Source organism: Mus pahari, chromosome 16, assembly GCF_900095145.1.
Source record: "Mus pahari chromosome 16, PAHARI_EIJ_v1.1, whole genome shotgun sequence".
NCBI lineage: Eukaryota > Metazoa > Chordata > Mammalia > Rodentia > Muridae > Mus > Mus pahari.
Window position 1 is genome coordinate 25,178,418 of NC_034605.1, and position 21,906 is coordinate 25,200,323.

General features: G+C 41.7%; 2 non-coding genes and 1 pseudogene across 2 annotated transcripts; all 3 read right to left on the bottom strand.

The window, feature by feature from the left end:
- Positions 1–8,272: 8,272 nt before the first annotated feature.
- On the bottom strand, positions 8,273–10,390 carry LOC110334279 (annotated as a pseudogene).
- A 10,380-nt stretch (positions 10,391–20,770) lies between these two features.
- Positions 20,771–20,844, bottom strand: Trnai-aau. The gene has a single exon. It is a non-coding gene; the product is annotated as a tRNA-Ile (tRNA).
- A 788-nt stretch (positions 20,845–21,632) lies between these two features.
- Trnaf-gaa lies at positions 21,633–21,705 on the bottom strand. The gene has a single exon. It is a non-coding gene; the product is annotated as a tRNA-Phe (tRNA).
- Between the last annotated feature and the right edge of the window lie 201 nt (positions 21,706–21,906).

Consider the following 21,906-nt stretch of genomic DNA (forward strand, 5'->3'; position numbering starts at 1 on the left):
AACTGTTATCTGGAACTGGGTGTGAAATAAGCCCATTCACCCCCAAGTTGTTTTGGTCATGGTGTTTCATCACATAGTGGAAATCCTAACTATGACAACTTGGTACTAGCTTAGAGGGGCATTGCCATGACAGAGCTGACCATGTTTTTTAGGGAGGGTTGCAGACAGACTTTGGAATATTGTGGAAGAAATGCCACTGAGTTTTCAGTGTTTGGTGAGCTGTTCTGGAGGAGCTTGGTAGTTAAGAACGTTGAGGGTAATTCAGTGGATGGAGGCCTGGCCTGGGAGGCTTCAGCGGGATGTTTAAAGACGCTGTCAGAGTCATTTCTATCTTCCTCCCCATGTTGCTTTGGTTATGTTGTTTCATCGCAGCAATGGGAACATAACTAACATTCAGCTCAGTGATGGTGTCCTTGCCTCCCATGCAGGAATGTATGTGCCATGTTTCCAACATTGGAAGCAAAAAAAGTTTCTTTGAACTGGCTGCCCCACGTTAATGAGAATTATAGGAATAACTGTGCGGTTTTGACCTAGTTTTGTAAAAATTCTTTAAAAGAATTCTTCATTTTCACAGAACTATTTTGTACTTTTCCTGTGCACATGGCCCTCCGAATGTAGCTGCCCTCCTAATAGAGTGGAATTGTGACATTGAACTCTGTGACAGTGACAACAGCACAGCACTAATTAGGAAAGCAGCCAACAGTTTCAGGGTGACACAGATTCAGTGGGAATTCTAGGAATTAACATGATGTCAGCTAAATGCAAATGATTAGTGAAATCGATGGAATTTTTGTTTTTCTCATCTTTCCCATCTATTTCTTGACGTAATACCCACAGGCTTCACAGTATGAGCATGAAGAATATGTGGCCATGTTCTTAGAACACGGTGCTGATCCAAATGCTATGGACAGCAGTGGGAACACAGCACTGCACCACTATGTTGTTTGGCATAACAACACCTCAATGGCAGCCAAACTGCTGGCCCGTTATGCTGACATCACTGTAAGGAATGAGGAACAGAAGGCACAGCTTTGATTCGCAGATTATTTGTTATATCCTTTAAAATATTTCATTGGGATCCTGATGCAGCTTTGACATAAGAATCTCTCAAATGCTAAATGTAAGAAGTGAGTTTTATAAATCTCACAAACTTAAGACTTCTCTAGATGATGGGAACTCCTTCTTCCCAAGCTTTCCTCCCCTGAAACACTTTTCTCCTTCCTTCGTTCTCCTGATGAACACTCTAAAGAGACTTATTACTTACAATTTCCCTATGGGTACTCTCTTAACTGCAGCCTTTCAGGATTTCATGTTGTCTTATACTTCCAATGCATGAACAAATATCTATAAGACACCGGGTTTCTACATTACAATTGTCTAAATTATGAATCTTCCTGTCAGTATAATCCACATGGTATCCATCTCAGCATGTCAGTTCATTTCATAGAGCTCTGACAACACTGGACTTTCAACCACAGAGTTGGCTTGCCCTAGTTTATGAGACAGAATCTTACACAATCAAGGTTGGCCTGGAACTTGTTATGTAATGAGAATGACATTGAACTTGTATCATGTTCACCTCTGAAGTGATGGGCTTTCGGACATTCACCACCATGCCTGGCCTATGAAAACTCATAGTTCACTTTGATATTTCTTTCCAACTAAATACTTATTTCAGTGACAATGCAATATAAGTAAAGTAAAATCAAGTATTGGAGAAGTTGTCCAGGGCGCATTGTCAACTGACTGCATTTTATGCTGATTTTCATTACAACTTTATTGTAAAGAATTTGCAAGGAAAAGAGCCCAATTCTCCAAGTTAAATCATAGTAGAAAAGTTTTCAGTGTTTTCCTTGAGAGATTACTTAAATTGCATCTCTAGCGCAGGGTTTAATCCTTCATATCCCTAAGAATATTATTTTCCCAGAATATGAAATCTAACATAAATGCCATGTTCATTTGTTAGAGAAATAGTATAAATATGAGTACAATAGGTCCAGTATGGAAGAAATACTGTGACATGTGTTATCCTCTCTACACGGTGCTTTTTTGGCAAACATTCCCTGCTTCAGTGACTTGGAGTTGACAGCATTTCAGAAGCATTTGCATTCTCACCAGGCTATGGAAAAAACTGTGTAGACTTTACTCGTGGTATCAGGAACCCATGGCAGACATTCTGTTTCAAGTGGTTCACTAAGACATAAGTTGTGAATGAAATGACACAGGTATCAAATGTACTCTGATGGCTTATGAAGAATGGATCTGTGTGAGAGCACTGTGTATGAGATGGTCAAGGATGTGGCTCACAGAACCTCAAAGGATGTGAGCTCCACTGAGTCTTCCACATGAGAAATATCAAGTTGTGAGAGTTATAAATTATTATTTTTTATAGGATAGCTTCACACCACTTATATTGGCTCTAATAAAAAGCAATGACTAGGGCTGGTGAGAGTTCAAATCCCAGCAACCACATGGTAGCTCATAACCATCTGTAACAAGATCTGACGCCCTCTTCTAGAGTGTCTGAAGACAGCTACAGTGTACTTACATATAATAAATAAATAAATCTTTTAAAAAATGACTACCTGGCAAAATTTTTAGAAGACCAGAGAGGAAAGATAAAGGAACTTGATGAATTAGACAGGTAAAATTGTTAATTCTTTTATCTTTATGTCTTTATGGGATTCTATAGTGTGCACAATCCCTGAAACCCTGTTGCTGGAGTCTCCAATCCTATTAAATAGGTATTAAAAACCCACATAATCCAGATATTATAATTATAAGCTGTATGCCTGGATTGGTCAGTTCTAGCACTGTACTAACTTATTCACCAGCTATGAGACCCCTTGCTTCTTGAGGTTTCTCCTGGTCAGGGGCTTCTGGTTCATGGTGGCATCTCCTCCTCTCCCTCCATCCTCTCTTCTCCTCTCACCTTTCTCCTCTCTTCCTCCCTACCCTACCCCACACTCTTGAGTCTCCCTTCCTACCTTTCATCTCCACTGCCCAATCATTACTGGCTTGACCTTTTTTTAGAGTACAGATTTTGAAGTCTATATTTTAATATTTGATTAAAAATGAATAGCTTAAACATTTCTTTTTCAAAATCTGCCATTTATATTCATTTCTTTAAAAATGCTATAGTAAATGAAAGTACATTTTGAAGAGAATTTCTTCTCTTCAGTGACTGTTTTCTTCAAAGTTTTTTCTTTTCTTTTCTTTTTTTTCAAAGTTTTTTCTTTCTCTTTGTTTGATAGTGAATCCCTAACATTCTCAACACTCATAACTTTGGCAAGTGGGGCTTGCCTTAAGATTTTGATCAGCCTCGGGGATTAGTAGGACAGCCATAGACAGGCTACATAGAAAACCCAAGTCTATCTTCATACACACACAGACACACAGACACGCACACACATAGACACATGCACACGCACACACACACACATTTATTGTTCATGAAGCCTATCTTTATTTCAATAATGTGTGCCTTAATAGGTTGCATAGGTTGAGCATTTAAATGTGAAAACCATTGGAGAAACATAGGCTAAGAAAAGCAGCAGGACTCCGGTTCTCCTCCAACTATTTCCACTTCACCGAAGACACATGGGAAGTTTTAGTGTTTGCTAATTTATGTGACTGGAATTGGTAGGACATATATAGAAACGCTGAATGCAGTTTGTAAATTTAATGTTTTTATAACCCCTAGAACTTCTCCCAGAAAAATAACATACCCATTTATTCTTAAATTTCCTACATTTTATCTTGCACATTTTTTCAGCTGTTTCATGGGACACTGTACCATTTTGGACAAAGTGAACCCATGAGTTCTTAAATGCATGCTTGATTTGAAAATGATGATGGCTAATTCTGTGTTGCAAAACTTAATTTTGCACCAATGATAGGGGTGGTACATCTCTCTGCCTCTGTCTGAATCTCAGACCATTTTCAGTTCATATAGCAAAATTATGTGAGTCAGTAACTGGACACCAGCGCAGCCTAAAGGATGGTGCTTTTTGGAACAGTCTTATTCATCCCCTCTGCCAGTGGGTAGACAAGAGTGCCAGGCACCCTCCTGTTTCTGTCTCCCCAGTGCTGGACTCCTAGTGCACACCACACCACCACATTTGGCTATATTTATTTTGTCCCCCACAACTTCTGGCAAATCAAGCTCAGGCCCTCACACTTGCAACTTAGGGACTTAACAACTGAACTGTTCTGCCAGTCCATGTCTTTTTAGATTTTGAAAATAAAAGTGCTTCCTACAAGTTTCCTCAACATTGAAGAGGCTGAGGAAGGAGAACTGGGAATTTAGGCTGTGAGATACTTTCTAAAGATAGTTGAAAAATCTCAACCCTGTCTTGAAAAAAAAACAAAAAACAAAAAAAGAAAAGAAAGAAAAAAAAGGAAAGAAAAAAATCTCACATTATCAGGTGTAGCTTTTACTAAAGTAGGATGATAATTTATGATCATCTATTATTTCATTGAAATCTACTTGGAGATGAAAAGTAATTTTCATCGAGTAGTATGGAATAAATTGTGGTTCCAGAATTTCTGAGTATGACTGAGTCTGACTAGCTTTGTGTCAACTTGACACAGCTGGAGTTATCACAGAGAAAGGAGATTTAGTTGGGGAAATGCCCCCATGAGATCCAGCTGTGGGGCATTTTCTCAATTAGTGATCAAGGGGGAGAGGCCCCTTGTGGGTGGGGCCGTCTCTGGGCTGGTAGTCTTGGTTCTATAAGAGAGCAGGCTGAGCAAGCCAGGGGAAGCAAGCCAGTAAAGAACATCCCTCCATGGCTTCTNCATCAGCTCCTGCTTTCTGACCTGCTTGAGTTCCAGTCCTGCATCCTTTGGTGATCAAAAGCAGTATGGAAATGTAAGCCGAATAAACCCTTTCCTCCCCAACTTGCTTCTTGGTCATGATGTTTGTACAGGAATAGAAACCCTGACTAAGACAGGAAATAAACATTTTTTTGTGTTTTATTTTATAAATTTAATATTCATCTGAAAGGATTTCATGTTTTTGTAGGTCTTCAAAGTAAACTTCCAATGGAAAGGAAGAGGTATGGGAAAATCAATTTAAAATCATATTTATTAAGGTACAGTAGAGAAGTCAAAGTAATATATTATAAAGAGACCTAGAAATATAGTATAAAATAAAATAAAACATAAGATTCTTTTGTTATATTCAAATATTTCTTTTCATAACACTTTCAAAAGTCACCAATAGTAAAGGTGTCTTTCCTGTCAAAATCAGGTCTTTCAGAAGCATCTTGCTTGTTACTTAGGTAAAACATGGGTATTTGTCTCTTCTTTATATTTAGTAGATGGGGTACACAACATGAGGATATCTGAAATTGCTATTATTCATTTTATAGGACAAAGAACAAGGAAATCATATGTTTGACCTTAACAAACTAATGTCATTATCTGAAACTCAGAGGACTGTGAGATGTTCAGTTATGACACTATTTTGCATCTTATCGAACAGCTCAGGAGGCAGAGCACAGGTAGGAGTTTTGCATGCAGCCTCTGAGTGTGCTACTGACGAGGGTGAATTAGAGTATTGCTCATGACACAGACATGCTTGATATCAAAGAACAGAAAACTAGTCTCAGCAGGAGCTGCCACCAAGCCTTCTGAGCTTCAGTGAGCAAGCATGACACTGTGGCCTTGGGGTTGTTACATTAGACCCATGTGTTACAACAAAATGGAACAGGCCAGTCAGCCAATACATTATATTGGTGGGCTGTGCATTTTCGTTACTTCTTCACGTGGCTGGAGGATTGAAGCAGCTCTCTGGAGTCACTTTGGTAAAGGGTGCTGAATCCCTCCATGATGGCTCTGCCATATGATATTTTGAGCAGACACTCTAAGACTAGAGCTGTTGCTTGATTGGCTCCTCTCTTTTACTTGGCTTATGTTAACATTGACTCCTATAATTTAAAAAAATATTTGATTTTTATTAAGTGTGTGTGTATACATACATGTGTGTTTGTGTACATGTGGGTGTGGGCATCTGTTTGCACGTACAGACTGGAGGAGACGTTCAGGTGTCCTGCTCTATCATTATCCTGCTTATTCCTTTGACATGGTGTTTCACTGAGGTTGGAGGTAGGCTGGCACGCAAGCACCAATACTCTTGTCTGCAGCTCTCAAAGGCTGGGCTTACAGGCACGTGTGTAGTCATATGTGCTTTTTGTATGGAGATTTGAACTCAGGTTCTCATGCTTGCACAGCAAACACCCATATACACGGAGCTAGCTCCCTTAAGGCTGATGTACCTAATTTTTAATCTGCTCAGATGTTTTGCAATATTGTGGGATGTGGGCGTTAATGTATTTGTGTATGTGTGTATTTGTGTGCACTTGCATGTGTGTATGCATATCTGTATGTGTGCCTGTAATGCATCTTCCTCAATTGCTCTCAACCTCATTTCTTTTGAAATAGCAACTCTCACTGATGCCAAAGCTAACCAATTCAGTTACATTGTCGGGCCAGTGAGCTTCAGGTACTCTCTTGTCTATGCCTCCTTGCCTGCATTAAGATGGCAGGCAGTACCATCATGCATAGCTTAAAAAAAGGAAAATGACAACAACAGCAAAACAAAAAAACACTCCCAAACCCGCTAAGTTTTGGGTCCTAGGGTACAAATTCAAGTTAGAATAGCTTACATAACAAACACTTTAATAACTGAAAGATCTTGCCAGACCTCATCCTTTCAAATGATGTCATATTTTGTAGCTTAGATTTTTTTTAATGTGTACTTTAATAAGGGTTCTCAAATGCTTTGATCACCTTTCTAGCCCACCATCCAAAGGTAGGAGAAAAAGTTGGAAAACTCTAGATAGTGCTATAAGGACTTAATTTGTGCATGATACATACATGACTACAGATCTCTCTCTCTCTCTCTCTCTCTCTCTCTCTCTCTCTCTCTCTCTCCTGTGTGTGTGACCATGTGTGTCTGTCTGTCCTCACATATTTAGGCCATGAGTATTCCCCATAGGAAGAACAGCAATGTCAACCAATCAGACCACCCAGAGCTCCCAGGGACTAAACCACCAACCATGGAGCTGGGGCTGGTCTTCTTCAGGACTTGAAAGCAAAAGGACACAAGGAAGGAGGCCGCTCTTGGAGCTGTGAAACACACGGGACTTACTGGGCTGTCCCTGAGGAGCCAAGCACCCCACTGCACCTCTAAGGACTTTCTGCCTCCTTTGCGCATACCCCTACCTCCTCCTCTCCCCACTTTGATCAACATCTCTGCTGTCCACTTATGGCTCAGCAAGCATCAGGACATACTTCAGGGGTTTCTATGGAATTAGTCCTTCTGAAGTTACAGTTTGTTAGTTTATATGTCAGCCACAAGGGGACAAAGGACAAGAGGGAGTATGGATGAAATGAATGAGGACATGCACCTACCTGCTCCTGTGGGTGACTCCATGATCCCCTTTCCTCGGAGCCAGATTCTCACAGGAGGCTTGACATCTCTGTGGCGGTGGCAGGCAGCAGCACAGGTTTCAAAGGCAGCTCATAATTGTCTTCTGCACCCACTTTCAGAGGTGATACCAGTTATGAGGGGAAGCTGGGCGTGCGTCCTGTGGCTAGCCTTTAGTGATGGTATCTTCAGGAATGATGGCTTCTTCCTGGATGAAGGGGTTTTCCTCCATGAGAGTCTCTTTTTTCAAGATATCCCCAGAGAAGGAGCCAGCAAGGGTTACACGCTTAGTAGCCAGCAGGGATCCACAGTAATCATGTTGGGCACTGCAGGAGGACACATTCTTGTCTGCCCTAGGGGAGGTGGTATATAGAAGTCAAAGTGACTGGACATGTGTAGTCAAGCTACAAGATAACACAACCTTGGACTGTGAGGAAGTCTTACTGATTTCCAACCTGCTACCCATGAGGTCATCAGCCATAGGACAGTCCAGGTAGGAGAGCTGGAGAGGGCTGGCCCTGTTTGCCTGGCAGCACATAGCATGCCTTCTGACACCCTGCCTGGGAGTCTTCCTGTCCTCCTCCTCCTGCTGCAGTTTAGATGAATGTGAGAACAAGGTGAAGGTGGAGAGAAGAGGTTCATCTACCCTTAGGAAACCAGGGAAGGAGTGAAGCGCTTCCAGGCCTGACCGCATGCATTTAATGGCTTTCATTTAGTGGTGGGAGCAATTCCCCCTGGGTGTCTGGTGTTGTAGAATCAGGTAGGTTGACATCACCTCATTGAATTTTTGGACTCTCAGAGACTCAGTGATATCCTCAGGCTTATAACTCATGACTCTCAGGGTCTTGACAATGCTTCTGCTTCGTGAACCTGGGAAAATCCATGTGGATGTAGGTGGTGAACCTGCCTGGATGTCACTGATCATGGGGCACATCATGATTTGGTGGATGGTGGGTCTCCTGCTGTGATTGGCCATCAGAATTTCAACTATAACACTGAAAATATCGGTGGAAACATGAGAAGGATGCTAAAATTTGCTGCGGTGATTTGCCTCCTCAGCTTGACAAATGACCTGCCTAGGAAAGGCAAGCAAGCAGTGACAAAGAGGAGGACTCCTTAACTCCAGATGTTGACTGGACAGCCTTCATATTCCTCAGCTTGAAAGAGTTCTGACACACAGTAGGGCAGCATGCCACAGAAATCCATCAGTTTCTGCCCAGGAAAAACTTTAGCAGCCAGGCCAAAATCACACAGCTTAGCATTTCACCTGCAATCAATCAAAATGTTACTGGCCTTTATGTCTCTGTGGACAATGTCATTGTCATGGCAATACTACACTGCCAAACATTCTTAGAGCCTTGCTGTCCTCTAAAAAGCCACATTCCAGGATTCGGTCTAGTAGGTCTCCCTTTGAGGTGTGCTCCATCACCAGATAGGTGGGCTCTCTTGTCTGGACGACATGAAACATCTTGAAAATATTAGGATGGGGAAGGGATTTCATAATGCTGATTTCCCTGGTGATAGGCCGGGTATACTTCTTTACTTTTCTCAGATGTTTTATAGCCACACAGGTTACTGTTGGTATATGGTAGGTCATTTTGACTAATGAAAAGTTTTCTTCACCCAGGGTCATCATCATCTTATAGTCAGCGATAAAGTTTTCAATAGAGTCATAGCTCTCCAGGTCCTGCTCCATGATCAGGCCCTCCTTTATATAGCTAGAACCAAACTTGCAATAGGAAATTAAAAAAAAAAGACATTTAATATCAGACCTCAGGGTATATGAATAGTCTCAAATTCCTACATCAAAAAGATAAGGAAAAAAAGTCAGAAATATGTCAGACAATCTAGCTAAATGCTTTGAATGCTTGGGAACGAAAGAACGAAGTTCCTTCCAAGGCAGAAGACACAAAATATGACATAGATTGGGCGGGCAGGGAGCAACAGCAAATGAAAAGAACAACAACAAAAAAAGGGACCTTAGACACTAAGAGCTACTCACTGGGAAGGACAAGCATTCTCCCCCTGATCTCAGCGTGCACTGTGAGTAGAGGCACCAAGAATGTCAGCTTCAAAAGAAGTTGTTAAGACAACAGACACTCCAGAACCCATGCTATCCAGGATGACAAACTGACTCTGGGATCCAGAAGTTTGGCTACTCCTGCAGAATGTAAATTTGGTTCTCAGGACCCAGGCAGGTGGGCCACAACTACCCTAACCCCAGCTCCAGGAGACACTCTACCTCTAGCCTCTAAAGGCACCCATGGAGCACATTCACGGGTGCTGTACAACTTTTAACATAGTAATATAAATCTTTCTATATAATTTTTATTAATATGACCTTTCAGGTCAGAAGAGGGAATCAGATTCCCCGGAGGTGGAACTACAGGTAGTTGTAGTGAGAGTTTGTTTTCTTAGTCAACTCAGTTATGCTATGTGAATATGTTATTATTTTAATTCTAGGTATGGGATAAGAGGCCCATAACTGCCTGTCACTCCAGAACCAGAAAAGCTGACTCCCTCTTCTGACCTCCACAGAAGGCACCTCGAATGTGGTACTCAGACATACATAGAGACAAAATAATCATACATATGAGATGAAAGCAATAAAATATTCTAACATAGAAAACATAACTTAGGCTGGGCGATGGTGGCCCACGCCTTTAATCCCAGCACTTGGGAGGCAGAGGCAGGCGGATTTCTGAGTTCGAGGCCAGCCTGGTTTACAGAGTGAGTTCTAGGACAGCTAGGGCTATACAGAGAAACCCTGTCTCAGAAAGAAAAAAAAAGAAAAGAAAAAAAAGAAAACATAACTTAAGAATTAATAAAAAGTAAAATGGAAGATAAGAAAGAACATGGAACACATAAATCAAGCCAGCAAATACAGAAACGAAAACTAAAAAGTGCAAATCAAAGAAACCAAAGTGGAGAAATACTCACTATGTCAGGGTCCATCGGATCAGTAGAGACTTGAGGAAGATGGTTACACCCAGTTAGTAGTCTCTATATCCCCTATGACCTGCTTCTTTCTGCTAGGCTATACTCTTCATATTTTCTACAACCTCAGAAAACAGGGCCACATGACATACATCAGTGTTCAAGATCATGTTCTTTTCCTGGATATTAGATATCCAAACCCAATAAAGACCCTTTCCACTTTAATAATGATAGGTGGCATCCTATGAATTACAAGAAAGGATTCCAGACTGTTATCCTTCACTGGGTTATACACAGTGTATTAGTTTGCTTTATAGTTTGCATATATGCAACCATGACCTCATACCCAATGACATCCATTAATCAGAATGCCCCGTAACCTTACCGACACTCAATTCGGTTCCTTTTACTTCCCCAAACTACTCTAGCTTGTGTCAATTCGACAAAAACTAACGAGCACATGCTAACATTCATATACTAGTTGGTGGATTACATTGTTCACTTTTCACTTGGACCCTAACATTCTGTAACAACTGTTGGTTTATAGAAGCTATACCATCCACACTCAAGAAAATCAGACCTTTTTATTAGATTCAGATAGATAAGAATAAAATGTTAGCTTCCCACTGACACCAGGATACTCTGACCAAGTGCTCCTTTTCCAAGACACTGCAGTGTAAGTGAATATCATCTCTGGGGCTGAGACTTTGTCATCTTTTTCACCATATATTCTTCATCCAGTTTTTCACCAGACAGAAAGCTGGGATCTGAGAGAGCAGTGGGTTGATATTTTCAAAATTATAGAGAAAAAAATTCATCAATGGTCATCTTGGAATCCTCAACCCTGAAGGCGGAGGCCCCACATAATTTCTTCAATAAAACATGCTCTTACTAGACAACATTTTGAGAACGTAGAGCAAAAATTCTCAAACCAAACAACAACCAAAATATTTGTGGACATAAATGAAGATTTAGTGCATATTTCTTCGCTAAAGCAACTCCTAAGTGGCTTCTCTGGGCATGTTTGGACCACTCTCGTTCCCTTGACCCCTTTTATGATCTTAGCTCTATTTTATGTCTTCAGTTCCTCTAGATTTAAAATCCTGGTATAGTTTGTGCTTTCCTCATTCCAAGCCTTTAAGATCCTCGTGGTACTGCCTCAGAATTACCAGCCATTGCCATCAGCATTGTTGCCATCTCCCACTACTTGGGCTCTCTTTGTTGTCACATCTGACCTCCAGTCCCTCACTGGCACTCTTTCTTCCTAATGTTTCTAATGTCAGTTAGACCTTACCATCTTGTGGCCTGATGACCAATCAACAAGATCAGCTGCCCATTTCCAGCTCCGAGACACCTCTAGAGATGACCTTTGACTCTTATCAGTGCTTTGACCCTGCTTATATGTCAGGGGTGATCTGTCAGGTGAACTCCATTTGGGGACAGAAGGCTCTGTGGAGCTATTGCAGTCTGGGAACAAGGCTGCTTTGATTTCAAGGCAGGCTGGACTCACAGCAATACTTGGCTACCTTCAAGTAGGACCAAAAGGGGGGGGGAGGTAATCTTAACAAGACCTGCCAGCAATCTGTCCAAGGTAGGAGCATCACTTTGGAGAATTAGACTTTCAGGAGACACCGGTCTTTATAATGACAGCCAATGGGAAGGTCACAATGGGAGGGACTGAGGCAGGTGAGTGATCTATTCCCTTTTAGGGCCTTTCTGTAGTTAGGTTTCTGTTGCTGTGATAAACACTGCGATGGCTATTCCTTGTTCTCACCTTGACTACATTTGGAATGACTTACTGTCCAGTTATGGAGACCACAGCGGTGATCCAGATCTTGAAGGTGGAAGACACAGGCTTCTGACCTGGACCTTGAGGCACAGTGGCCTTGAAAACCTTAGTGCCATGCATGGTAGTACACATCTTCAATCCCAGGAGACTGAGGCAAGCAGCTCTCTGAGTTCCAGGCCAGTCTGGGACAATGCACCTTCATCAAGGCAACACCTTTTGCTGGAGGCTTACATGAGGCCTTTGGAAGAAGGAAGACTCACATATCTTTGCATGCTTGCGTTTACTAGCCAGCACATCTGTTGGAACCTACTTCTGCAGGATTCCAGCTTATACAGAAGACCAGGTCAAGCAGCTAGCCTCTTGGGACTGAGCAACTACTAGATTTTTGGACTTCTCATTCACAACTGTCCATTGTTAGGTTAGTTGGATACAGACTGTAAGCCATTACATTAAATTCCCTTACTATATAGAGATATTCTATAAGTTCTGTGACTCTAGGGAACCCTGACTAATACAGTCACTATGACCAAAGCTAACTTGAGAGGAAAGGGTTTATTTCCTCCAACACTTTACTACCTGTAAACGGGAAGCCACAGCACAAACCTGCAGAACAGGAACTGAAGCAAAGACCGCAGATGAAGACGGCTCCCTGGCTTTCTCCCTCTGGAATTTTACCTTTCTTCTATAATGGGACACCTGAGCAAGGACTACAGACCCACAGGAATGAGACAAGGCCTTCCTTCACTAATTAGCAATTAAGAAAATACCCTAAAGGCACTCTTCCAGGCCAATCTGGAAAAGGCAACATTTTGTAATTTCCCAGGTGTGTCTTTGAAACAACTGAGGCTACTTTGGCAAGGGTTTATTTATCAGTATCTGAGACAAAGTCTCCAGTAGCCTTGTCACAATGGGGCTGTCATCAAATGCAATATTTAATCTTTGTTTTTTTTTTTTTTTTTTAAAAAACAGTTATAAAACAACATCCCAAATGCTCAATTTTACCAAATGAAGATTCGGGGGCTAGATGCTGGGGTGGAAGCCTGCTAGCTCAGAGATGCAGCAAAAGCACCCAGCTGACCTTCCTCCTCAACCTTCAGTCCAGTTCCCCCTCTCCACACTTTTTACAAACCCTTCCAACTGAGTGTCCCACCTTCCTACTTCCTGTGTATCTCTCTATCCACTTCCTGACTTCCTCTCATTCTCTTTGGTTTTTTTTCTCTATGTTCATTTCTTGTCAACTGGTTGCTTGTTCTGCCTTTTGACCTTTGGCTGACTTTATTAAATATTGTTTACAATAAACCAAAAGGCCTTGTATTAAAGGTGTGTGCTAGGGCTGAAATAGGTTTTCCCATTATACAGTCTTGGGCTTCACAGTGTGATCAAATATCTTGCAATATTTGACTGAAGGTTACCTTGAATTTCTGATCTTCCTGCCTCTGCCCCTCAAGTGTTGGAGTTACAGGCGTATGCCAACGTAGTACCAGGGAAATTTTAGTGATCCCCGAAACACAGACCAGAGCCAATCTGATGCAAGTCACAGCAGGGTCTTTATTCTATTTTAGCTAGCTTGGGCTTCACCAACGCACTGCCACCACACAGAATTATATTGGGGGGGGGGGCACAAATGTCTATGGGGCAAGGCCTTGGGGTAAGTAGGGAATATGTGTGCAAGCATCTAATTAGAAAGTTATTGTGGCCTTTAACATAATTGGCTGGTGCTGGCAACCATATCACAAACTTAATTTCTGTTCTCCTCTGTATCTGTGGTCATTAGGCAGGACCGGGCTTGTAAACTGGGATGCAGGTTTTGGGGGAATAACCTGGAGATGCTGCACTTGCTGGGGGTATAACCTGGAGACTAGAGCTTGGCTGGGGTCTTGTCGCGGGGCAACTTGGAAACTAATGCTATGTACCAGCCTGTTAGTATACCAGAGTTCAAACTTGGGTCAGGTTCTCTAAAATGGAGTCTGAACTTAAAAGATTTAACATCTCACCAACGAGTCTTGTTTAGAAATTTGCATTCATAGCCGGGTGTGGTGGCGCATGCCTTTAATCCCAGCACTTGGGAGGCAGAGGCAGAGGCAGGCGGATTTCCGAGTTTGAGGCCAGCCTGGTCTACAGAGTGAGTTCCAGGACAGCCAGGGCTAAACAGAGAAACCCTGTCTCGAAAAACCAAAAAAAAGAAAAAAAGAAAGAAATTTGCATTCATGTTCACAGAAACATATTATCATATTATTCCAAATGTAGGGTGCACCACAGTATTTTTAAGTTCCCTGTTTTAAATGTTTAATTATACTCATTTACCTATTTATTTTTGCAGTGGTGGGATCATACGTTCAGGGCCTTGCACATAGTTGAAAAGAACTTAACTAGTGTGCAATGTCTCTAGCTCCTTCTTTTTTCCCTCTAAATCAACCCTGTGTTTTGTTTTATGTTGTTGTTTTGAGACAGGGTCTCTCTCTCTCTCTCTCTCTCTCTCTCTCTCTCTCTCTCTCTCTCATCCTGAACCTGGAGACATAGACCATGCTGGCCTTGATCACCAGGATCTTCCTATCTCTGTCTCCTGAGTGCCAGCATTAAAGGCATGTGTGACCACACTCAGAAAAATCTTGGTGTTTTATTAGTTTGTTTTGTTTTATTTGGTTTGGTTTGTTGAGACAGAATCATACTCTATAGTTCAGGCTAGCCTGGGACTTGATATGTAACTCAGACTGGCCTTGAAGTTATGATCCTTTTACCTTTTCCCCAAGTGGTGAGATTACAGGCATAGGACACCACACTAGGTTCTAGGTCCACATGTTTATTATTTGAGACAATGTCTCATATACTCCACGCTGCCTTTCAACTCAAATGTTTAACCAAGACTATCCTGGGAGTTCTACTTAAAAGGTAGGATCTTAGGAAGTAGAAGGATGAGGATCATCTGTAAGTGTTGATATTACAGCTGTGTGCTACCATGCCCAGCTTGAAACTTTTTCTTTTATCATTATTTTATCATTTTTTTGTTTATTTATAAATGCATGTGAGCATACTCACAGCATGCTGTACACATGGAAGCCATAAGACAACTTGAAGAACACTTCCCACAAGGTATTATAGGGAATTGAACTTATATTATCAGACCCGGCAGAAAGTATCTTCACCCACTGAGCCATCTTATTGGCCTTCACCGATATCTTCCAAGTTTCTGCACTCATCTCTAAAAATAAAAGACACCAGTATGCCTTGCAGGAGTTCTTGATTGGAATGGAGAGATAAGCATATAAATGGAAGATAGATAGATAGATAGATGCAATAGACACAGGAACATGGGATGAAACTTTCATAAAATAATATTGCTTAGCTGAATTAACGATTTTGCGAAACTCCAGATTTGATTTAAATAGTTTTAGGAAGATAAGGTATTTGATAGAAAGTTTAAGGAGATGGTTTAAGTTGTTTTTCCAGAAAGATATATAAAAAAAGTTAGAATCAAGAATAGAATGTGCCCCCTCCTTGTAGAATAGTAAGGGCTGCATGTGTTAGAAAAGGAGTACAGTGAGTTTTGATGCATTGCAAGTACTAGGAAGAAGAATAGGCTTAAGACAAGATAATGACCAAAGAATACGTTTATTCCCGGTTGGATCTGAGGTTACTTGATCTTGCAATCTAGGGATGTAGTCAGAGGTCTCAATGTGCACCATGAAAAGAAGGGTTATGAACAAAGAGTAGGTAATTGTATTAGTTGTATAAGAACAGAACAGATGACTGGCCAGTTTAGCTGAACAAGATTTCAAAAAGAAGATGTTAGATAGATGACCTGTTTCTTGGTAAATACAGATTGTCACCAACTAATCACAGGAAAGAACTTGCTACTATAGACTTACTTGGCTTGCTTAAACTTTGTTAATCAATGACATAAAAAACTATCGCCCAATGAACTTGTGGAGAGAAAGATATTGAGAAATATTTAGTTAGGTGTGAGTTTCAAAAGAAGAATAGGTAATCAATAATCCTTTTGTATAATGATTTTAAACTGGTTTTTTTTTTTTTTTTGAAGAATATGGCTTTGTGGTGACTGTTTTTAGAAACTACGTAACTTGTTGCTCTGAAGTAATTTTCTTCTTGCGTAGAAAACTGTGTCTTAGGTGATATAAAAGAGTTAAGGGGAAAAAATAAAGTTGTTGGAGCTTTTCATCTACGAGAGAGAGAGAGAGAGAGAGAGAGAGAGAGAGAGAGATTTCCCCCGTCCTTTCTCTTCTCCTTCTCGCCAGCCCTCAAAGAATATAGAGTTCAGAGATTCTCTCACTGGTCACGGGTAGTGCTGTCCCTAGTGAGTCACCCTTTATAAATGAAAGACAAAATCCTGCCAAATTGGCAAGGGTTCTTGCTAGCCTCGTTTGGATTCCGGCACATCCCTTTGCCAACCTGCATTTACTTTGTTCATGTGTTTCTTTGTTAGTTTCTAACAGAAGTAGGGAACCTATAGAAAGATGCTTAGAGATGAGGGTGGTGCTGCCATGTTCACTTGACTGACGACCACTGGCATTTCACATCCTTCCTTAGGAAGAAGGCTCAACAGCCAGCTGAATTTGGCCCCACACTGATGCACAAATTCAGTAACTGTAAGCATGCTAACATTTCCACAGCACAATAGGTTGTACTCGGTATGTATTCTAAAACTCCAGACAAACTAAGTACACCATTCTATTGTAAAATGAGCCATGTCTATTTTGTAACCACCCACATACCTTACAGACTAAAACAAACAAACAAACAAACAAACAAAAAACAACACAGAGTAGTGGTTTGAATTTTTCACCCATAGGGAGTAGCACCATTGGGGGGGTGTGGCCTTATTGGAGGAAGTGTGTCTGTGAGGGTGGGCATCGAGACCCTCCTCCTAGCTGCCTGGAAGCCAGTCTTCTCCTGGCCTCCTTCAAATCAGGATGTAGAACTGTCAGCTTCCCCAGCACCATGCCTGCCTGGATAATGGAGTGAATGTACCTCTGAGCCTGTAAGCCGGCCCCAATTAAGTGTCCTTTATGTCTCTTCACAGCAACGGAAACCCTAACTAAGACACACAGATTATACATCTAGAGACCATCTACCTGCTGCCTTTAGGGGAATGTGGAGGTGTTCTGCTGTGGTACAAGGTGCATGAGGTTGGATGGCTGCTTTAGAAGAGAGTGTTCTCTGAAGCTCGCCTGTCAAGTGGAGATCAGTCTCCTCTCTAGCAAGTGATACATGTTAATTTTTAAGCGAATAAGTCTTTTAGGTTGCCATGACTGAGTAGTTAAGGCATTGAACTTTGAGTCCAGTGAAGCTCCCTATGCAAGTTCAGGTTCAAATCCTGCTTTGAGGTACATTTTCCTGCTTGATTTCTGAAAAATAGTTGATCCTACCCTGACAAACACTTTACATCCTGAAATCATCCAGGGAACACCAGGGAGCTGGATTCTGTTTTACATTTAGTGCCTCTAGGTTTCTTTGAGTTATAGTAATACTTTATAATAAATTTACCTATGGTGAGTAATTATACTTTTTACCTGTTTGGACACAAGGAAAAGACTATCGTCAATATCTTCTGAAATGTATGGAAAGATACCTCATCTTTACAATAACTACATTTTCAACAATAAAGTTGGTCAATGGTAAATGACGTGCCTCATCAGCTCCCGTGGAAACGCAATGTAAGCACACAATATTGCTGAACCAAATTGAAAGCTCAAAACTAGGCACAGAATAGAGATATAAACACAAATCGGAACAAATTAATCTTCTTCCTATAGCATAACTAATATCTCAGAGATAAAAGTGGTCTTTATAAAAGTAAGAAGGGGATGGTACCAAGGTGAAAGAGGTCTAAAAAGAGGGAAATACAAAAAGATGGCATATTTTCTTTCATATGCAGAATCTATATGTGTCTTAATTAGGGTTTCTGTCGCTAATTACATATGGTGCTCACACACACACACCCAACCCTGGTATGTCTCTGAGTTAATGTTACTACCTAAATATAATAAATAATTTCTTCTAGTTGTTACAGTACAGCAAAGCCCTGGAACAACCCTTAATGGAACTTGGGGTGCATGTCAGTTGGACGATGAATAGTTTTTCTGACTATGAATCAGGCGATACCAGGCAGGACTTCTAGCTGGTTCCATAAGCTTGTTTGTTTCTTTTCTGAATGCTTTCATTCAAATTCATAAAGGGACAGCTTGTAGTACTCAAGCGCCTAAGCATATGTAATCTGTAGTTATTTTCTGAGTATGAAATCTACTTCCGAAGCAGTTAAGCACCCATCTTCTGGAAGCTTTGCTTTCTACTTTTTTTTTTTAGCTATTCCATAGTTTAAGGAGTCAGATGAAATGCTTTACAACCAAAGAAGGGCGTGGAAGCAGGAAGAAGAGAAAGAACTGGGAGGAAGAAGTCTAAGGTGCTTGTGTGGCGCGGGAGAGTGGGACAAGAGAGTAACAAAAAAAAAAAAAAAAAAAAATGTGGCACCTGAAAAGAAGGATTTTGAGAGACGAAGAGATCCGGCAAGGAAGTGAACCTGGCCAGACAAGTGGGAGGATAATATCAAAGTATAATGATATGTGTATGGAAATGTCACAAGGAAACATTGCTTTGTATACTAACTTAAAAAATAATATAAATTAAGCTAAATAAACACCCTAAAGGAACAACCGGTTTCTGGCCGAAACACGGCGTTCGGGAGGCAGAGGCAGAAGGCTAGCTAGTCTCAAGGCTCGGTCTTAACAAACTAATAAGCTATAAAGAACCCTTTTCTATCTGTCTTCATCAATACTTTTTCCTACTGGGAAGAGTTTTAAGTTTTGGAGGTGGTCTCTTCTCCCATGCACAGCGCTTTCTCTAGAAATAGCCACTGCAAAGATAAATTAAAAGGAAGGAAGGAAGGAAGGAAGGAAGGAAGGAAGGAAGGAAGGAAGGAAGGAAGGAAGGAAGGAAGAAAGGAAGAAAGGAAGAAAGGAAGGAAGAAAGGAAGAAAGAAGGAAAAGGGGGTTATCTCCCTAAGGATCAGGACTGTGGGGACGCAGGACACTGGCAGTTTGGCCTCAGTGGAGCCAGCGAGACTGGGTTCGACCACCGACCTGGTTAACTTCGCGGGTCCCCCATCCCTGACACTCAGTCTCCGGATCTTACAGAGCTGGGCACCAGCTAAGTCACCAGAACTACCAGAGAGGGAGAGGGTAGGGAGGAAGAAAGGGAGGATGTGCGAAAAGGAAGCCTCATGCTGCGCCTAAACTGAGAAGTTTTGTTTCAGGCAGAGTGGAGAAAGAAGCTGGAGGTTGAGGTCACTGTCGAGTGAGAGGAATTTTCCCAACTTATACCAAGAGCATCTTAGTTTAGGAATGGATGTCCTATCCTCCTCTCACAGAGAGTTTGGTGATTATTACTAAGGAAGCCACATGTGGCCTCCAGCTGAAGGCCTGTACTGCTTGGTGTTGCGGTCCCTACTCCGGTGCAGGCTCGAGAGGGACGCGTTTAATAATGGGTTCTGCACTAAGAGCCAAAACAGAATCAGCCTGTCGCATGCCACAGGGCACCTCACAGTCGGGAGCAGAATTAACTATAGGTGTGTCCTAGTAGATGAGGCTATGCAAGAGATATTTACACCAGAGAAAACTCCGAGCACAGGGGAGTCCTGAAACACCCAGCTGCTCCTACGAGGAACCCTTGCGCCTCGGCTGGGTCTTTGTACAGCATACTCATCTCCAAGTCTAAAATCCAGCAGCCTCCGCAGGCCAGAGGACCCCACAGGGCCTTGCAGACCACATCAGCCCAGCCGGCTTCCAGCTAGCTCTGGCCACTACTACAGCTACCAAGACGTTACCGGGAACCGCCTGGAAGGCTCACCTGAGTGGCTTTATTTACCTCAGTGTTTATTTACTCCAGAAAAAAAAAAAAGAGAGAGAGAAAATGTTAAGCCCAGCTGAGAGGCTGAAGCAGGAGGATCAGACATTTAAGGCTAGATTTGCATACACTCCAGTTCAAGGCCAGCCTGGGCTACATGAGACCCTGTTTCAAAACAAAACACCCCAGAGTGAGACTGTTCAAAGAACAAAGACAAAAACTTTCTTGCTGTTATGACTGCCTTGCTCTCACCAACTTACTCACCGACTCATTGCGTCTGCCTTCCTCTCTATATTGGAAAAAAGAGAATTTCGTACCTTCTCCTAATTGCCTCTAAAACACAACTCACACTACGTGCAAATTTTCGTGACACAGGATTCCACACTGTAGTCCAACCAACGTAGGCTTCAAACCCGCTAAGATCAACTCCTGCCTTCCAAGAGAACTAAGACGTAAGCAATAACACCTAGCTTTGCTTTTCTTTTCTTTTCTTTTCTTTTCTTTTCTTTTTTTTTTTTTTTTTTTTTTTTTTTTTTTTTTTTTTTTTTTTTTTTTTTTTTGAGTTTAAAAGACAGACCACTTATGCATGCAGCATATTGACTGTCCTGGAAATCGGAGATCTGCCTCTTGGGTGCTGGAATTTAAGGGGCGCACTCATCTTTTTAATGTAGTGACTTCCTTCTAGGAACTTTAAACTTTGGATTTGGAAATCTGGCTCAGATGTTAAGGGCTTAGAGAAAAGAAGCTGTTACTGGCCCGTACGGGGATCGAACCCGCGACCTTGGCGTTATTAGCACCACGCTCTAACCAACTGAGCTAACCGGCCAGATGATCAAGCTCGGAGTAAAACAACATGAGGAGTTCTCTACTTACGTTTTAGTCTTCGTTTTAAACAAGAGAATCCGAAATACTTAAACAAAATCTTCTACCTTTAACGAACTTTTCCTGAAAAAGCTCTCATGACCCTATGTTTCGCTTTTAAAAGTATGCCAATTACCAGCTACCAAATTGCAAACTTCTCAATAACTCGTTACTTGTTACCACGAGTTAACTCGTATTTTTTTCAAGTCGGTTCAAAGTAAATCCTCAGAGACTTGCGGTATTGAGGAACGGAGTCTCTAACATTCGCACACATTAGCATATAGGTTTGGGCTACCCACATAGCTGTGGCTTTACTTCTTGGTACGAAGAGACCCCGGAAACCAAGATGGTCCTAGGAACAGAACCCAGAGCCTAGCATATGGGACTACCCCTGAAACACACACTCCTTTCCCTGAATCTTATACATACATTTAATAAAATCTACGTTCAAACGAATCGATGTACTGTATATTTTTTTCTTATTTTTATTCCTGGAACTACTGGAAACTGAGGAACAACTTAGCTTCGTATACACGAAAGGATTTTCGGGGTGGGGATGGGGGGACTGGGAAAGGGGATAACATTTGAGATGTAAATTAAAAATATCCAAATTTTTTTTTTAAAAAAAGAGAATGCTAAAAAATAATTCGAAAGTCTTTTTCTATGATGACAGTGAAATTATGCAACAGTGACTTTAACAAAGGAAAAGGAACAATGAATGAGAAACACAATGAGATATGCAAAATAAACCTTTGCCGAAACCCGGGATTGAACCAGGGACCTTTAGATCTTCAGTCTAACGCTCTCCCAACTGAGCTATTTCGGCTTGGTAACAATTGTTTCATCAGCCTTGTCAGGACTTTAGACAGTCTCCGGGAGGAGGATACGGGACAAAGAGAGAGAGGCAGAGGAGGCAGAGGCAGAGGAGGCAGAGGCAGAGGAGGCAGAGGCAGAGGCAGAGGCAGAGGCAGAGGCAGAGGCAGAGGCAGAGGCAGAGGCAGAGGCAGAGGCAGAGGCAGAGGCAGAG